We start from the raw sequence: 16,921 nt of genomic DNA on the forward strand, positions 1-16,921 counted from the left end.
TTTCTTGTGTTTAGGGAGAGGAAGGGCAAGTATTGCTTTTTTCCTTTCTAGATCAATGGTCAATCCATCCTTAGATACAATGTGTCCCAATAGTTTTCCCTGGTTTGTAGCAAAGACACATTTGGCTGGGTTGAGAGATACCCCAAACTCTCTACATCTTAGAAATACCCATCTCAAATGATCAAGATGATCTTCCACATTCTTGGAATACACAGTTATATCATCAAGGTATACCAAGACAAACTTGTCAATTAATCTTCTGAAAGCTACCTCCATTGCCTTTTGGAATGTGGCACCTGCATTTGTTAATCCAAATGGCATTTTGCAATAAGCATAGGTGCGCCATTTAGTAGTAAATGCTATCTTGTATCTATCAGACTCTTTAACCAGCACTTGGTTATAACCAAAAAATCCATCAAGAAAAGAGAATCTCCTTGACCCACTGACCTTGGACAGAATTTGCTCCATAGAAGGGAGAGGATGGTGATCTTTAAGGGAAGCCTGATTGAGATCCCTAAAGTCCACACACAATCTGATTTCTCCATTCTTCTTCCTCACAGGGACAAGGTTAGCTACCCATGATGAGTGTTTGATAGGAAAAATTATGTTAGCCTCAATCAGTTTGGATAGTTCTTTCCTCATTAAAGGTTCAATCTTGGGATTCACTGGCCTCTTTTTTTGCCTTACTGGTTTGACCCTATCAACTAAATCTATGGTATGCTGAAACAAACTAGGGTCAAACCCTTTTAAATCATCATATGTCCAAGCAAATACATCACTAAATTCTTGACATAGATGAATGAAATCTTTTTGCTCAGCTTTAGAACATACCTTCCCCATGTTAAGAGATTTTCCATCAGCAATAGTAATTGGGGTATGGTCATCCTTTTTTGCAGCTAGATTCATCCCTTTTCCCCTTGTTTGATCATCAAGATTAAAGACGCTTTCCAAGGTAATGAGACCCTTGGGCAGCTTGTTGGAACTGAGATGAATGATCTGATCACCATATTGATCTTGTAGCCTTAGCTGATTTCTCTCTAAACATTCTGCTTCATTTTGCAAGAAGCTCACAATTTGCTCATCAGACTCGAACACTCGCCAATGAGTATTATTATCAGGAACAGCAGGCCTCACCACTACCCTTATTTGTTGTTTCTTTTCTTCCTCAAGATTCCCTGGCACATCATAAGATGCACCCACTACTGCAAGTCTGTCAGCATGTCTATTTTCTTTCCTAGGAATGCTCTGAATGTTAAATGCATTGAAACCCTTAAGCAAATCCCAGACTCTATGTTTATAAGACTTGAGCAAGCCATTTTTGGTGATATTCTGATTTCTCACTTGGTTCACTACCAACTCGCTGTCCCCATATACCTTCAAGGCTTGAATTCCCCTCTTTTGGGTAAGTAGGAGACCTTGGATCAAGGATTCATACTCGGCCACATTATTGGTACAACTGAATTGGAACCTAAAAGAGAAGTAGTATCTTATTTGTGTAGGAGAGATCAACATAACACCAGCCCCTGATCCATTTCTATTCATTGAACCATCAAAGTACATACTCCATACTCCATTTATGTCATCATTAGTCCTCACAAGGTCAGGAACTTGAACCTCTTTCTCTATTATGCAATATGTACTAAGGCCTGTCTCAAGGGTTTCTGACATAGGTTCAAACTGACATGTATTTGCCCACTCATCCAAGAAGAAATCAGGAATCTCTGCTATGGAAGTGACATGCTTGTTTACTATGTTATTTTTGTCCACCTCTAGGATAGGGCAATTCATATTGATGAAGTTGGGAGTGTAGGGCTCAGTGTGATGAAGGGCTTGAGGTTCTGCTCTTATTGAAGCATTGGCCCCATATCTGGTCTTAAATGACATGTAAGACCAATCAGCAGATATGAATCCACCAATTTGAGCAGTGAAGTCTCTTGAAAGACAAATGGCAAAATAGGGCTTAACCTCAGCAACAGATATGTCTTGAATCACAGTACAACCAGGGCATGCATGTAGGGCCATTTCCACACTTCTAAGGATGCCTACGGTTTTGACAGTACTCCCATCTAGTTGTAACACATCCCTAAAAATGGGCTCATATTTCATCCCTAAAGCATCAGCAACACACCTAGGCATTACTAAGCTGCTAGCCCCCGAATCTATCATGCAATTATGGACTAATTTGCCCCCTATAATCAAAGAAACATAAAATGGAGGAGGTCTAACCATTTTATTTTCCTCCACATCTCCTGCTGGTTGTACTAAACTAGTGGTACTCTCCATGGTAGATGACTGATCCTTGGGCTCAATCCTTTCCAATTCTTGCTGCAACATCTTCCTCTGCATTGGTATGGTAGCAACAGCATCCCACATGGAAATGTTTACATTGGTCTTCTTCATTTGCTCTACCACACTCAATGGTGCACTAGGAATTTTGGTAGAAACTTTGGGGGCTGCACTTATAAGAGGTTGAGATGGGGCAACAAAAGGATCACTTGCATCCTCATTTCTTGGACCTTGCTTTTGCTGTTGTGAAGTGTTTGTCTGCTCATTAGCTATTTGTGTGTTAGGTATAACACTTGAAGTTGAGGCCTACTTAGGAGAAGGAGGAGCAACATGTTCCATAGCTCTCTTCTTGATTCTTGTGTTATGAGCAACAGAGTCCTGGTTTACATTACAATGTTCCTCCATCTGGTGATTCATAAAAGAGCAATCACCCTGCCTCTGAACATATGAGGCCTCCTTGGGATGATTTTCTTTGTGTGATTGCTTTAATGTGGACTCCTGGACAGTTAGGGCCAAATAAGATTCTGCTTTCTAACATAGGCAGTAGGTATAAGAATAGTTACATGAGGGACAAAAATCTTGGTCTTGGGCCAAGTTATTTTGAGGGACCATAGCTCTGTTCTGATTTGAGCTTGAAGCAGAAGCATGACTATTCTACCTATTCTAATCAAAAGAGCTATTCCACTTATTAGGAGGCCTACCACCACTTGGAACCTAATATTATAATTGGGGAGGCTTGCCACCTTGGGCCTACTACCTTTCTAAGGCCACCACCTTGTTACTCATCTTTTGTATTAGAGAAAAACTATCCTCTAGTCTCTTCCCTTAGTCCTTCAACTCCCTCCCCTGCTCTTGTAATTTTTTATCCAGGGTCTTTTCTCTTTTATCTGCATTCAATACTAGACCTTGGAGCATTTCCTTGAGTTCATCTATTCCGTTTGAGGATGTGGAAGCTTGGGGAACTGGAGTAAGGGCTTGCGATGTAGAATTTGTAGGGAGAGGGGCTATTGCTGGTTGGTGGTTGGGAACATCAGGAAAGAAAGGTAGAGGAGGCCTTGGAGCCAACTTTCCTCCTTGTATTAGAATGTTCTCAGCTTTTATGGCTGTCTCATAAGCATTAGGTAATGTATCTCCTCCCATAGTTTGGATTGTAGTGGCAATATCACTGTTAAAGGCTCTAAGGTAATGCAAGAAGGCATTACCAGGGGTAGGTTTCACTATAGTAGGTATTCTATCCCATGTCTTTTGGAATCTATAATTAAAATTAGTCATACATTCATGAGGGGCTCTTTTTATTGTAGTCAGCTGCTCTAATAGTGACAAATGGTCACTCTTATCCTCAAAGTGTTTGCATAATCCTGCTCCTAGTCCATCCCAATCAGTTATGGAACCATGAGCTAAGCCTCTATACCACTGTAATGCTTTTCTTTTTAAAGATGAGGCTAGAAGTCTGACGGCAACATCATCTTCTATAATACCATGAATATTGAAGACATTCGCTACCTCTTGGATATGCTCTAGGGGGGAAATAGAAGTTTCACCAGTAAAATCAGGTATGCTTCTTAGTGCAATTATTGGTATATCATGTCTTTGGGCTAACAACAGAGGACTTCCACCATTAAAGGTGGCAAAAGGATGAACTCTTGGCTGTGCCATATAAACAAGTGTTCTATTGATGAGTGCTGATGGCAATCTAGGCTGAGTTCGGATAGTAGGAGGAGTATAGACAGATCTCATAGGTATATTAATTGTTATTCCACCTCTAACTGGTGATAATGAAGCCCTAGCCCTCCTTCTTCTAGGACTTGAAAGTGAGAGTTCTTGATATTGAAAATTACCTCTAGAAGTCGCCCTTGTTTTAGCTTTGGGCATGAATTTCTGCAACTTTGCCCTAAAACTAGATTTGTTGATGCTCAGAGTCGCCAAGTACTTGATGAATCAGCCTCTTGAAGGCTTGAATACTGAAGCCAGCACTAATTCTTCAGCATTAATCTCAAAAGCTCTTTCTTCTTTTGACACCAGTAGACATGAAATCTTCTGATATTTGTCCCACCGGGCATGCCAAAAACTGTTGTCACTTAGGTTTGCACCCTTGTCCAAGGCCTATGTGTGAGGACAACCTAGTGAAACATGGAAACAAGCTCCAAGCTGTGGGACTTGAACTACGAGGTTGAGTCTCCGGAGAAGGCTGGCTTCCTCTTACTGTCAGGGCGCACCTATCTATTCTCAGAAGGGAAAGGGAGAAAGGGAGCGTTAAAGCAAATCTACCTAGTCTAATCTAAGGCGATGATGCACCAAAATAGAGTGTTCAGACTCATTCCTGCCCATATATATACTACAAAACTAGAATAACATACAAAATTCATACACGTTCAGATTTATATCGATCAATAATCACATACAGATCAGAAAAACCAACCAAATTACACTAGGAAAAGGAGATTTCACTTGTGTATTATCCAACAGGCCAAAGATAGATACAGTATGCAGATGACTGATCTCAATAATACACCAATGGGAGGCAAAGTGATGCACATTCACACCGATGGCTGAAAGAGATGATACAGGCTATTACATGGCTCAGAGACAAAGGGATTTTTACACTGCAAGTCTGCAAGCAGTAGCAGAGAAAATCAGGAAGAATCGACCTTGAGAACAGATCACAAAATTGACTTTATAGATCAAGCATAACTGAAGATTTCCCCGTTACATTCACTTCTTACCTACTGGCATTAACTTCCCATATTGAGAATCCAATCAGGGATCTGATTGAAATCCTGGCCTGCATACCAAGAAATCTCATTTCTTTCTAAGAAGATCCTGGAGAGGATAGAAATGGCGCCACAACATTCCCTGACATGGTAGATGGATCAACCGGATGGGTAGAGTGTCCTTATGTCCTGCATTCATTCCTGGTAGGTCAAAAATGATTGCGAAGATCAGATCGCAAGATACGTCGATCGTCTCTGCATCTTGGTTCATGAATCATCCTAGCCTATTAGTCGACCCGATTTCTTATATGCTGACTAGGCCACGTGGACCAATCATAATCCTTTGTCTTGCCACTTGGAGAGTCCTTCCACGGTTCACCACCTGCATCAAACTAACCGTGCCAACCTTACCATCTAACCGTTGGCCGTTAGCTAATCGTCACGTCGAAAACCAAACCCATGAGAACATGTGTCTACCGAGCGCTAACTCACTATTGTAAAATTTGCGCAATTCCTCCATGGCGAGATAGAGCCAATCCTAGATCTCTGTAGATCTGATGGTGGAGAATCCACCCCTTAATGCGCTGGTCGTATCAAGAAATCTGGCCCCTCGACATATCTGTGTTCTGACTCGGCACAAGTGGTTGTTTCTGATTCATCGTGGACTCTCCTTCTTGTGACTGGGCCCCATCCAAATCGGTTGCACGTCAATGATGCATCTGGTGAGACCTGACCCCATTGACATGTGTCAATTGGGTGCGATGTCGTCATGGTAAAAATCTTGCAGCTTCACTAAGGAGACATGGCGCCTACCGTTGATCTCTTCTCATCTGATGGTCATGAACCTGACCTCCCGTAACCCTTCGTTTCTATTGATTCACCGAGCCTGCTAATATGTGGCATCCTCCTATTGGTTTGTCAGTCATCCCACCCTAACTGCTTCTGACGACATGAAATGCAGCCTCGCCAGGACACCCGGCGCACGGGTGCTATGTTGCTGATGCTAAAGTCTAGGCAGTTCCCGATGGCGAGATAGTGCCAGCCGTAGATCTTTGCAGATCTGACGATTAGAGTGACATCGTACTTCACTCACCGTCCCTTATGAAAACTATTGGGCCGTGGTATGCCATGTCCTGACATATACACATGGCATCATCTGATTACTGAACCCGAGACTTGATCCATAGAATGGCCATGTGGCGGATGGGCGCTATGTCGCCATGATAACATCTATGCATCTCAGCCATAGCAAGATGGCACCATCCGTTGATGCAATCAAATCTGACGGTGGAGGTCACAAACCTTGACTGTGCCAACCGTACTGATAGAGACTCCAACCTGGTTACACGCGCCTATTTCTAATTTGTCACTGCGACGCTGGGCTGACAACTATTCATGCAAGGTACTGTCGGGACCCACCTATCTGGTCGCTCTTCGCCGTGATGAACTTTTCCGTTTGGGTGCTATGTTGCCATCAGAAAATGCATTGGTTTTTCATTGTCGCCATGGTGCCTCGCCAGTCTTTGGAACTTTCGGCCCGTGAAAACCCATTGCCTGCCGATGTGAGCATCTCCGCCGAGCACTATGTCGCCATGGATATTTTCCAGTCAGCGTGCGATAGCGCCATAGTGCCTGCGGCGCCGAAAAAATTTCTCGACCCGCCCTCCATTGTAACCCACCCGTCGGGCCCCACCAAGCACATGTCAATTGGGCACGATGTCACCAATACTATCTCCCATGCAACTTTTGATGACGAGATCGCGCTGACCGTCGATCCATCTAAAATCTGATGGAAGAGAAACTTTGGCAGGTCGGGGGATTAAAACAACAATTTTTTAGGCTAACCGTTGAACAGGCTGCGAATTTGAATTTAAATCTTTGGCGATAAAACCAGAGGTAACAATGCCCTGTTAAGAGCCTGCCCTATTAAAGGCTTCCAAAACACTATTAAATGTGACCTTGTTAGAGGATTTCAGCAAACTGTTAGGAATGGGCCTGGTTAAAGGTCTTTCAAACATTCACTTGGAATGTCACCCTGTTAAAAGATTTATCTAATGGTTGTTAAAAAAACCTAAGTCCATAGGATTTATCTTACTGTTAGAATTGCTAGAAAGTAATGATAATGGTCTTTTGATCTGACATAACTTACAACATACTTTGCAGATTTTAGATCACTCTTTCAGTTCAATCCTTATGCTTGGCTTCAATTACTTTAGCTCTGATTGCTTGTCTCCCTCTCAAGCTTCGTCTCCTTGAGTCTTCCTACTTATTCTACCAATGCAATCATCCTTGTGGTCGTCTATCCAAATAGAGTTCCTATGTTATCTTCTCCTTGGCTTATTCTTCAACATTTCATGCTTTTATGCTTGACCACGGCTCTCTCTCTCACTATCCCCTCTATTCCACTCTATATTTCCTATAACTTATGTCTTCTTATATACAAGTCTGATTTTCTTTTGCTGCTCAATTCTCCCTCTCCAATTTTAGGGTTTCAAAATGGATTAGGTAGGATACAATATATGTACCCCATATCTTGTTTTCTTTTTGAAACTTTGCCAAAAAATGTTCTACATGGTGTTTTGTGCCACCAACTCATCATTTTTATCTTCCTTTTAATTCACAGATTTCTAGATAACAACTTTGTCGGGTTAGATCTGGCGAATCTTTGATTTCCTAAATAATGCAGAAACTCGACATTATTGAGTTACTGGTGCTCGGCACCTCCATGTTACTCGGCATTATTGAGTTACTAGTGCTCAACACCTCTGTGTTACTCGGCATTATTGAGTTACTGGTGCTTGGCACCTCTATGTTACTTGTCACCTATACGTGCTTGACACTTGGTTCTGCTCGGTACTTAATTTTGCTTGACACTTGAACTTGCTCGGCACTTGAACTTGCTCGGCACTTGAACTTGCTCAGCACTTGAACTTGCTCAGCACTTGAACTTGCTCAGCACTTGAACTTTCTCGGCACTTAACTAAGAATTTTCTCAGGTCTTACTAGCTTGCTCGGCTCCTTCTCTCTAATAAACTTAGTTTGAGCTTTACAAAAGACTTAGCTAAAACCTTAGATCTTTGAGATGTTTCAATGTGCTCATTCTTTGTATCTTTTAGTATGTCATTCGATACACTATTTCATTAATGGCTTGACTGATCCTTGTACTTCATTACAACATCATAACTTCAACCTTTCTCTAGGTGTTCTAGTTACATCTTATTGATTGCCTCCACCTTGAAAATCAACTAATTGATAGTATTTGGATCACTAAAGCAATTGTCATCCCTGTAAGTAGCAAGTTTGACATCAATGACAAAACAATGATTGATGACATTCTTTACTAGTTCCATATATTATTCCAACAATTGTTCTTATGATCATTTCAATCATTTCCAACAATCTCCCTCTTTGGCATTGATGGCAAACCAAACTGATCAATTAATCAATTCAGTTACCACCAAGATTGTATTGATTTGCTGCATTTTTGCTGCATTTTCACTACTGATCACATATATCTCCCTCTTTTATATATATCTCCCTCTTTATTTGCATTGATCAGTTTTCTGCATATTTCTCCCTCTTTGACATAAATGCCAAAGATGTAGCATCTTTATCATGCAAAATATAAGCTTTGGCTTCTTGTTGTCTTTCTCCCTCTATCACCATGGTTGTCACTGATTTGGAGTTTTTGTTCCTGTTGTCATCCTTTGCATCAACCTGTTAATATTTCAATGATTTATTCCTATTGATGCAAGGCAGCTTCCTTGTTGCCTTAAACTACTTGACTTAGGGGTATAACCCCCAGCTTGCCTCTAAGATATTCATAGGCATCCTTGGGCAATGGTTTGGCAAAGATATCTGTAGTTTATTCCTTTGTGTGAATGTATTCCAACTTCACTTGTTTGTCTTCTACCAATTCTCTGACATAATGATACTTGATTACAATATGCTTGGTTTTTACATGCATTACTGGATTTTTGGATATATTTATAGCACTTGTATTATCACAATACAATATCACCAATTTTGTTACTTCTTCTTTCATTCCATTCAATAGATGTGTGAGCCATACAATGTTTGTACAATTGACTGCAGCTGCCACATATTCTGATTTTATAGTGGACTGGGATATACATGTTTGTTTCTTGCTAGTCCAGGTAACTAGCCTTTTGCCTAGAAATAATGCACCTCCACTTGTGCTTTTTTTGTCATCAATGTTTCCTCCCTAGTCTGCATCTATATATGCATTGAGTTCAAATTTTCCATTCTTTTTGTAGTATAGACCAAAATCATCAGTCCCTTTGAGATATCTCATTATTCTTTTTACTGCTATGAGATGATTTTCTTTAGGATTAGCAGAGAACTTACCCACTATTCCAACTACTAATGCTATGTCTGGTCTACTATGTACAACATATTGTAGTTTTCCAATCATGGATCTGTAACTCATCATTTTTGGATAGCTTATTTCCTGTGGCCATTGCTGTGCTGACTAGTTTGGATTCCTCCAATCTAGATGTTTTAAGAATTTCTTTGATGTATTTTGATTGTGTAATTAATATTCCATGTTTGAGTTGATGAACTTGCAATCCAACAAAAAATTTGATTTCTCCAAACATAGACATTTCAAATTCATGTTTCATTTTGTCAGCAAAGCCTTTGCAAAGTACTTCCTTACCACCAAATACTATGTCATCCACAAAAATTTCAGATACAATAATGTCTTTACCTTCTTCAGCTTTGATGTACATGTTGTTGTTATCATCAATTCTTTCAAATCCAATTTGCACTAGATACTTGTGAAGTCTCTCATACCATGCTCTAGGTGCTTGTTTCAAACCATAGAGTGCTTTATGTAACTTACGCACCATATCCCTATTGTTTATATCAACAAATCCTTCTAGGTGTTCAATATAGACTTCTTCTTCTAGTATACCATTTAAGAAGGAAGATTTTAAATCCATTTGATAGACTTTAAAATCTTTGTAGGCAACATATGCAAGTAAAGTTCTTAGTCCTCCCATTCTTGCAACAGAAGTGAATGTTTCTCCATAATCTATTCCTTCTTCTTGAGCATAACCCTTGCATACTAATCTGGCTTTATTTCTTGTAATCTCACCATTCTCATCTAGTTTATTTCTAAATACCCATTTGGTGCCAATCAAATTATTGTCAGTTGGTCTAGGAACCAAACTCCAGGTTTTATTTTTTCTTATTTGATCAATTTCTTCTTCCATAGCTTTATACGAGTCATCATTTTGTAATGCACCGTATACTATCTTGGTTTTAGATTTGTTGATCAGACATGATTCATGTCTTAGTCTATTCCTTGTCATTGGTCTTGCATCTTTGTCACCAATTATTTGTTCAGCAGGGTGATGTCTTTTTACATATTTGGATAATCTTGGCTCTGTCCTTGTTTCCATGTTTGATCTTTCAGATTCAGGATCACTATGCTCTTCATTGTCAGGTTGTTCTTCATCATGTATTCTATCTTCAGAATCAGATTGTGCATTTTCTTCATTATGTAACTCAACTTCTAAATGCAACTCAGCATTCACTGGTTGTGAATCAGCTGAAACTGACACTTGTTGTTGACTTTCCATTTGATTGACATCATCCTCATCAGCAGTCATTCCTTCATAAGAATATACAAAGGTTCTGTATTCTTCCATTTTCTTTGGTTCTTCAGCTTGGACTTCTGTGTGCTCATCAAAATTTACATTTGCACTTTCCACAATTTTGTTAGTGTTAATATTCAAACACTTATATGCCTTACTTCTTGTGGAGTAACCAAGAAATATACCTTCATCACTTTTTGCATCAAATTTTCCATTTCTAACATCTTTAAGGATAAAAAATTTGCAACCAAACACTTTGAAATGTTTTACATTTGGTGAGTAACCATACCATAATTCAAAAGGTGTTGTATTTGTACCTTTCTTGACTTGTACTCCATTCAATGTATGAATAGCTACACTTACAACTTCTCTCCAGTATTTTAGAGCAACATTCTTTTCCATCATTAATGTTCTGGCATAGTGAATTACAGATCTATTTCTTCTTTCAGCAATTCCATTCTATGGGAGAATTCTAGGAGCTGATGTCTGTCTTTAGATTCCATTGTCATTACAGAATATCTTGAATTCATTTGATGTAAATTCACCACCTCTATCTGATCTTAGACATTTCAAGCTTTTTTCAGTTTTCTTTTTAACTCTAGCCACATACCACTTAAACATTTGAAAAGCATCAGATTTTTGTTTTAAGAACATAACAGTCATCATCCTGGAATAGTCATCAACAAATAACATTATGTATTTATCTCCTCTATAGCTTTGTATTTCCATTGGACCACATAAGTCAGTGTGAACTAACTCAAGTATCTCTTTAGATGTATAGTTTTTCCTTTTGAAACTTGACATTGTCATCTTTTCTAATTGACATTGTTTACACATGACATTATTAGGCTTCTTCAATTTTGGCAGACCTCTAACTTTCTTCATTTTACTGATTTTGACTAGATTGTCAAAGTTGACATGACATAATCTTCTATGCCATAACCATTCATCATCAAATTTTGCAAGTAGACAAGAAGCATCATCCATATCAAGGTAAAACAAATTACTCTTTTTTGGATCTCCTTTTCCTATTAGTTTACCATCATTGTCATAGATTTTTGTAGTTTTGTTTTCAAATTCCACTTTGCAACCTATATTGCCTAATTGTGAGACACTCAATAAATTGTAGTTTAATCCTTCAACATAGTATGCATTGTCACATGAAATTTGGTCTGCGAGCTTGATGGAACCTTTTCCTCTGATATGACATGGAGCATCATTGCCAAATCTAACACTATTTCCATCATACTGAGTAAAGTTAACAAACTTACTTCTGTCTCCTGTCATGTGATGTGAGCATCCACTATCTATGATCCATCTATCATTCTTGTTTATACATGTCACCAGTGATGTGGCTTCTTCTTCATCAAATTGGTCCTTCATGGCTACATAAACAACTTCATCATCATTGTCATCAGAATTTTCTTCAACAGTATAATACTTCTTACCTTTTTCTTTGTAATCTCTCTTGTCATCATCTCTTCTGTTCTTGTATTTGTTGCCTTCCTTGGAATCCTTTTTCTGTGGACATCTTGCAACAATATGACCTACTTCATTGCAATTAAAACAAATGATAGGCATCTTACCTTTGAATTTTCCTTTGCCCCTGCGAAATCTTCTAGTGAGCAATGCTTCTAATTGTTCCACATCTTCCTCATCAGTGCTACTATCACTAGATACATACTTCATTTTTTTTCCTTTCCTTGATTTCACATGTTCGGCATCTTTTAGTGATAACTCAAATGCAGTGAGTCTACCTATTATACCTTCAAAGCTTAGGTTATTTCCTGGTATACATCTTAGCTCTTGTATTGCTGATACTCTAATAGCATAGATAGGAAGCAAGGTTCTTAAGAACTTACTATTAATAGTATCTTCATCCAGTTGACCATTTAAGCATCTTATTGCACTTACCACTTGCTTTATTCTTGCCCCATACTGAGCAGCATTCTCATTTTCTTCCATTTTCATGTCATCAAATTTTCCTCTGAGACTTTCTCTTTTTTCTCTTTGTACATTCTGATCTCCTCCATAGATGTCTAATAGGGCTTTCCACATTTTGAATGTAGTTTCACATCCTTTGGTATCATCAAATTTAGCATAGCTAAGTGCAGAGGCAATTCCCAGCATTGTTTGGTTGTGTTCTTATTTGTTTTTCAAGTCTTTGGTAGTAGGAGCACCTGTTGGATCTACATGTTCAGTGACAATTGAATTTTGGGCATAATCTCCTATGGATCCAAGATGTAGCTTCATCAAACTTTTCCATGCAAAAAAGTTGTCTTTGTTGAGCTTGGGAATTTCTCTCTTTGGCATTTTGATCTTTTTTGCTAGTAGTCCCTGTAAACTGAATCAGCAGTCAGGCTCTGATACCAATTGTTAGAATTCTTTAGAATAATTGAGAGGGGGGGGTGAATTAGTTATTCAAGGTCCAAATGCCCTATTAATACCCTTTTCATATGTTAAAACTTCAATCAGTCATATAAGCAAAATGCAAAGATAAAACATTCAAGATCAACACATGACACAATGATTTACGTGAAAACCCAATTTGGGAAAAACCACCAGTAACATGCTACTTGATTCTCACTCTTCTGAAGTGATGCCCTGTTAAGAGCCTGCCCTGTTAAAGGCTTACAACACACTGTTAAATGTGACCTTATTAGAGGATTTCAACAAACTATTAGGAATGGGACTAGTTAAAGGTCTTTAGAACATTCACTTGGAATGTCACCCTGTTAAAATATTTATCTAATGGTTGTTAAACCGACCTAAGTCCATAGGATTTATCTTACTGGTATAATTTCTAGAAAGTAACGATAATAGTCTTTTGATCTGACATAACTTACAACATACTTTGCAGATTTTAGATCACTCTTTTAGTTCAATCCTTATGCTTGGCTTCAATTACTTCAGCTCTGACTGCTTGTCTCCCTCTCAAGCTTCGTCTCCTTGAGTCTTCCTACTCATTCTACCAATGTAATCATCCTTGCGGTCGTCTATCCAAATAGAGTTCCTGTGTTATCTTCTCCTTAGCTTATTCTTCAGCATTTCATGCTTTTATGCTTGACCACGACTCTCTCTCTCACTATCCCCTCTATTCCACTCTATTTTTCCATTAACTTATGTCTACTTATATACAAGTCTAATTTTCCTTTGCCACTCAATTCTCCCTCTCCAATTTTAGGGTTTCAAAATGGATTAGGTAGGATACAATGTATCTACCCCATATCTTGTTTTCTTCTTGAAACTTTTCCAAAAAATGTTCTACATGGTGTTTTGTGCCCCCAACTCATCATTCTTATCTTCCTTTTAATTCACAGATTTCTAGATAACAACTTTGTCGCCTTAGATCTAGTGAATCTTCAATTTCCTTAATAATGCAGCAACTCAGCATTATTGAGTTACTGGTGCTCGACACCTCTGTGTTACTCGACATTATTGAGTTGCTGGTGCTCAACACCTCTGTGTTACTTGGCATTATTGAGTTACTAGTGCTCAACACCTCTATGTTAATCGACACCTATACCTGCTCGGCACTTGGTTCTGCTTGGTACTTGATTCTGCTCAGCACTTGAACTTTCTTGGCACTTAACTAGGAATTTTCTTGGCTCTTACTAGCTTGCTCGGCTCCTTCTCTCTAATAAACTTAGTTTGAGCTTTACAAAAGACTTAGCTAAAACCTTAGATCTTTGATATGTTTCAGTGTGCTCATTCTTTGTATCTTTTAGTACGTCATCCGATACACTGTTCATTAATGGCTTAACTTATCCTTGTACTTCATTACAAATTCATAACTTCAACCTTTCTCTAGGTGTTCTAGTTACATCTTATTGATTGCCTCCACCTTGACAATCAACTAATTGATAGTATTTGGATCACTAAAGAAATTGTCATCCCTGCAAGTAGCAAGTTTGACATCAATGACAAAACAATGATTGAGGACATTCTTTACTAGTTCCATATATTATTCCAACAATTGTTCGTGTGATCATTTCAATCATTTCCAACAAAAGTATTCTCAAAACCAAGTGAAGCTCGAACTAATATACCTTCACTAATTAATCAATTTCATTTTTTCTATGTCTCTACTCATAAATACATTTTGAATATGTTGCTTTCAAGCAACTATCAAATAAAAAATTGGAAGGGCCAATTCTTGAATTATCTAGCATGATTTGACTTTAGTTTGTGTATGAATTCTCTTGAAAAGAAAAAAGATTATGATGTTGAAAAGAATCAAGATCTATTAATCTCTTCAAATTGTACCTTTTGTAAGGAACTATGTCCTACTAAATACAAGGAACCTAAGGAACCTTCCAAGTCATCTGAACTCAACTTAATTGGTGCATATTTCTATTGAAAAAGAAGATTGTTGAAGTATAAAAATCTATCATGGGAACAATCATTATTTTTCACTGATGTGAAACTTGCTACTTGTTGGTAAGACAATTACTAACTTTGTTCAAGATGTTATCATTTGATTGATTGATCAAGAGGATTTGAAAAGAAAGGATTACAATAGTACCTGGAGAAAGGTTGGGTTATATGGTGTATAAAAGGAGCACTAAGAACAAGTAAAACTTAGATGATATAGTGTTTTGTTTATCTACTTAATCCTAAACTGAAAGGATACAAAAGAAAAGAAAAGAAGGCTAGACTATACAAAAAGAATGTGTTTTCGAAGCCTGACCAAACAAATAGTGTAATCTTAGCATTTACTTCAGGACGAGAAGAAATATGGTTATGACTAAGCATCAACAAAATTTAGTATGTGTCAAGTGTTAGAAAATGGTAGTATTGAATGACCAAGATTTAGATTATGTCGAGCAACCTAGTGTTGACCAAGCATTAGAAGTCAATTATTTCCAAGTAACAACATAAAGAGTTTGAATGAAGATTTGATGAATCTGAGCTTGATTTTAGATGAATCATGTTGACGATAAGCTTGATGAGTTTGTGGCACAAAATTGAAGATAAACAATTTGAAGAGGAGTTTGATGAGGATTGTAAGTGAAGTTTCTAGAGGGAGATAATGGAAAGAAGGGAGAATTTGATGAATCTAAACTAACCCTAAGATGGATGATTGTGATTAAGTGGAAAAAGATTAAATTCTCTATTTAAGGAGATACAAGGCCAAAAGAAAGTGTCTAAGTGTCTAAGTTTGGAGTCTGGAGGTGTTGCTTCATATAGTGGCCAAAGGAATGAACCTATAGTTGGCATACTAAGCAAGAAAAATTAAGGAGGTGAAGGCTTGAAGGGTGAACAATCAATTAGAGAAAAGGGGAATGAATGCCAAGAAGAATAGAGAGATGAATGAGACATCAAAAATTTGTAGTGAGTATTTTTGTTATCAGATCAAGTCCTACGATTACTTTCTAGTAATTATATCAGTCTGGATAAATTCTTTGGATAAAGGTTGACCTAATAGTCATGAGTAAATCCTTTAACCAAGTGACATTCTAATGAAATGTTCTAAAGTCCTCTTATAAGGCCCATTTTTAATAGGGTGATTTAAATCTTGTAATGAAGGTCACATTTAATAGTGTTCAATTTGACATTTAATAGCATTGGCTCCTCATAGATCTCACTTCAGAAGAGTGAAAATTGGTAGCATTTTACTAGTGGTTTTTCTCAAATTGGGTTTCCACATTAAATCCTTGTGTCACAATTGTTTGATTGAATCTATGATAACTCATATTTACATTTCTACAAAGATTTGAGATATTGGATGATCTAATCAATGCATTCACATATATTTCTTGAGTATTGAAAAAAATTATTTGTACATTTGGACCTTGGATAACTAATTTAACCCCCCCTACCTCAGGTATTCTAAATTATTCCAAAAATTGGTATTAGAGCTCTTGGTGCTTGTGAGGAAATAGTTTGAAGGTAGTTGAAGCTAAAGATCAAGATGTATAGAAAGGAGGTGCCCAAGCCAAATAACGAAAAACTTTCCTATATGGAAAAGCTTGATAAAGCTATATCTAGCTGGACTTGGATATTTTGCACAATTTATTGTGACCACTAAATATATGGAAGTCATTGGAGCCCTTACTGCTTAGCAACTAAAAGTAAAGAAAGAACACAATCAGACAATGTTGGAGATTACATCTACCCTAAGATATTCAGAGATGGCATCAAAGAATATGCTAATGCTAAAGAAATGTGGGATGCTCAATAGAAAATCTATAGAGGAGACAATAATGTGTTGAGAGACAACGCAGAAAGTCTAAGAGGAAATTTTGATGATATGAAAATACAAGAAGGTGAAACTATAGTTCAGTATTGTGGAAGAATCAA

Source organism: Cupressus sempervirens, chromosome 3, assembly GCF_028749045.1.
Source record: "Cupressus sempervirens isolate cs-2001-9-10 chromosome 3, ASM2874904v1, whole genome shotgun sequence".
Lineage (NCBI taxonomy): Eukaryota > Viridiplantae > Streptophyta > Pinopsida > Cupressales > Cupressaceae > Cupressus > Cupressus sempervirens.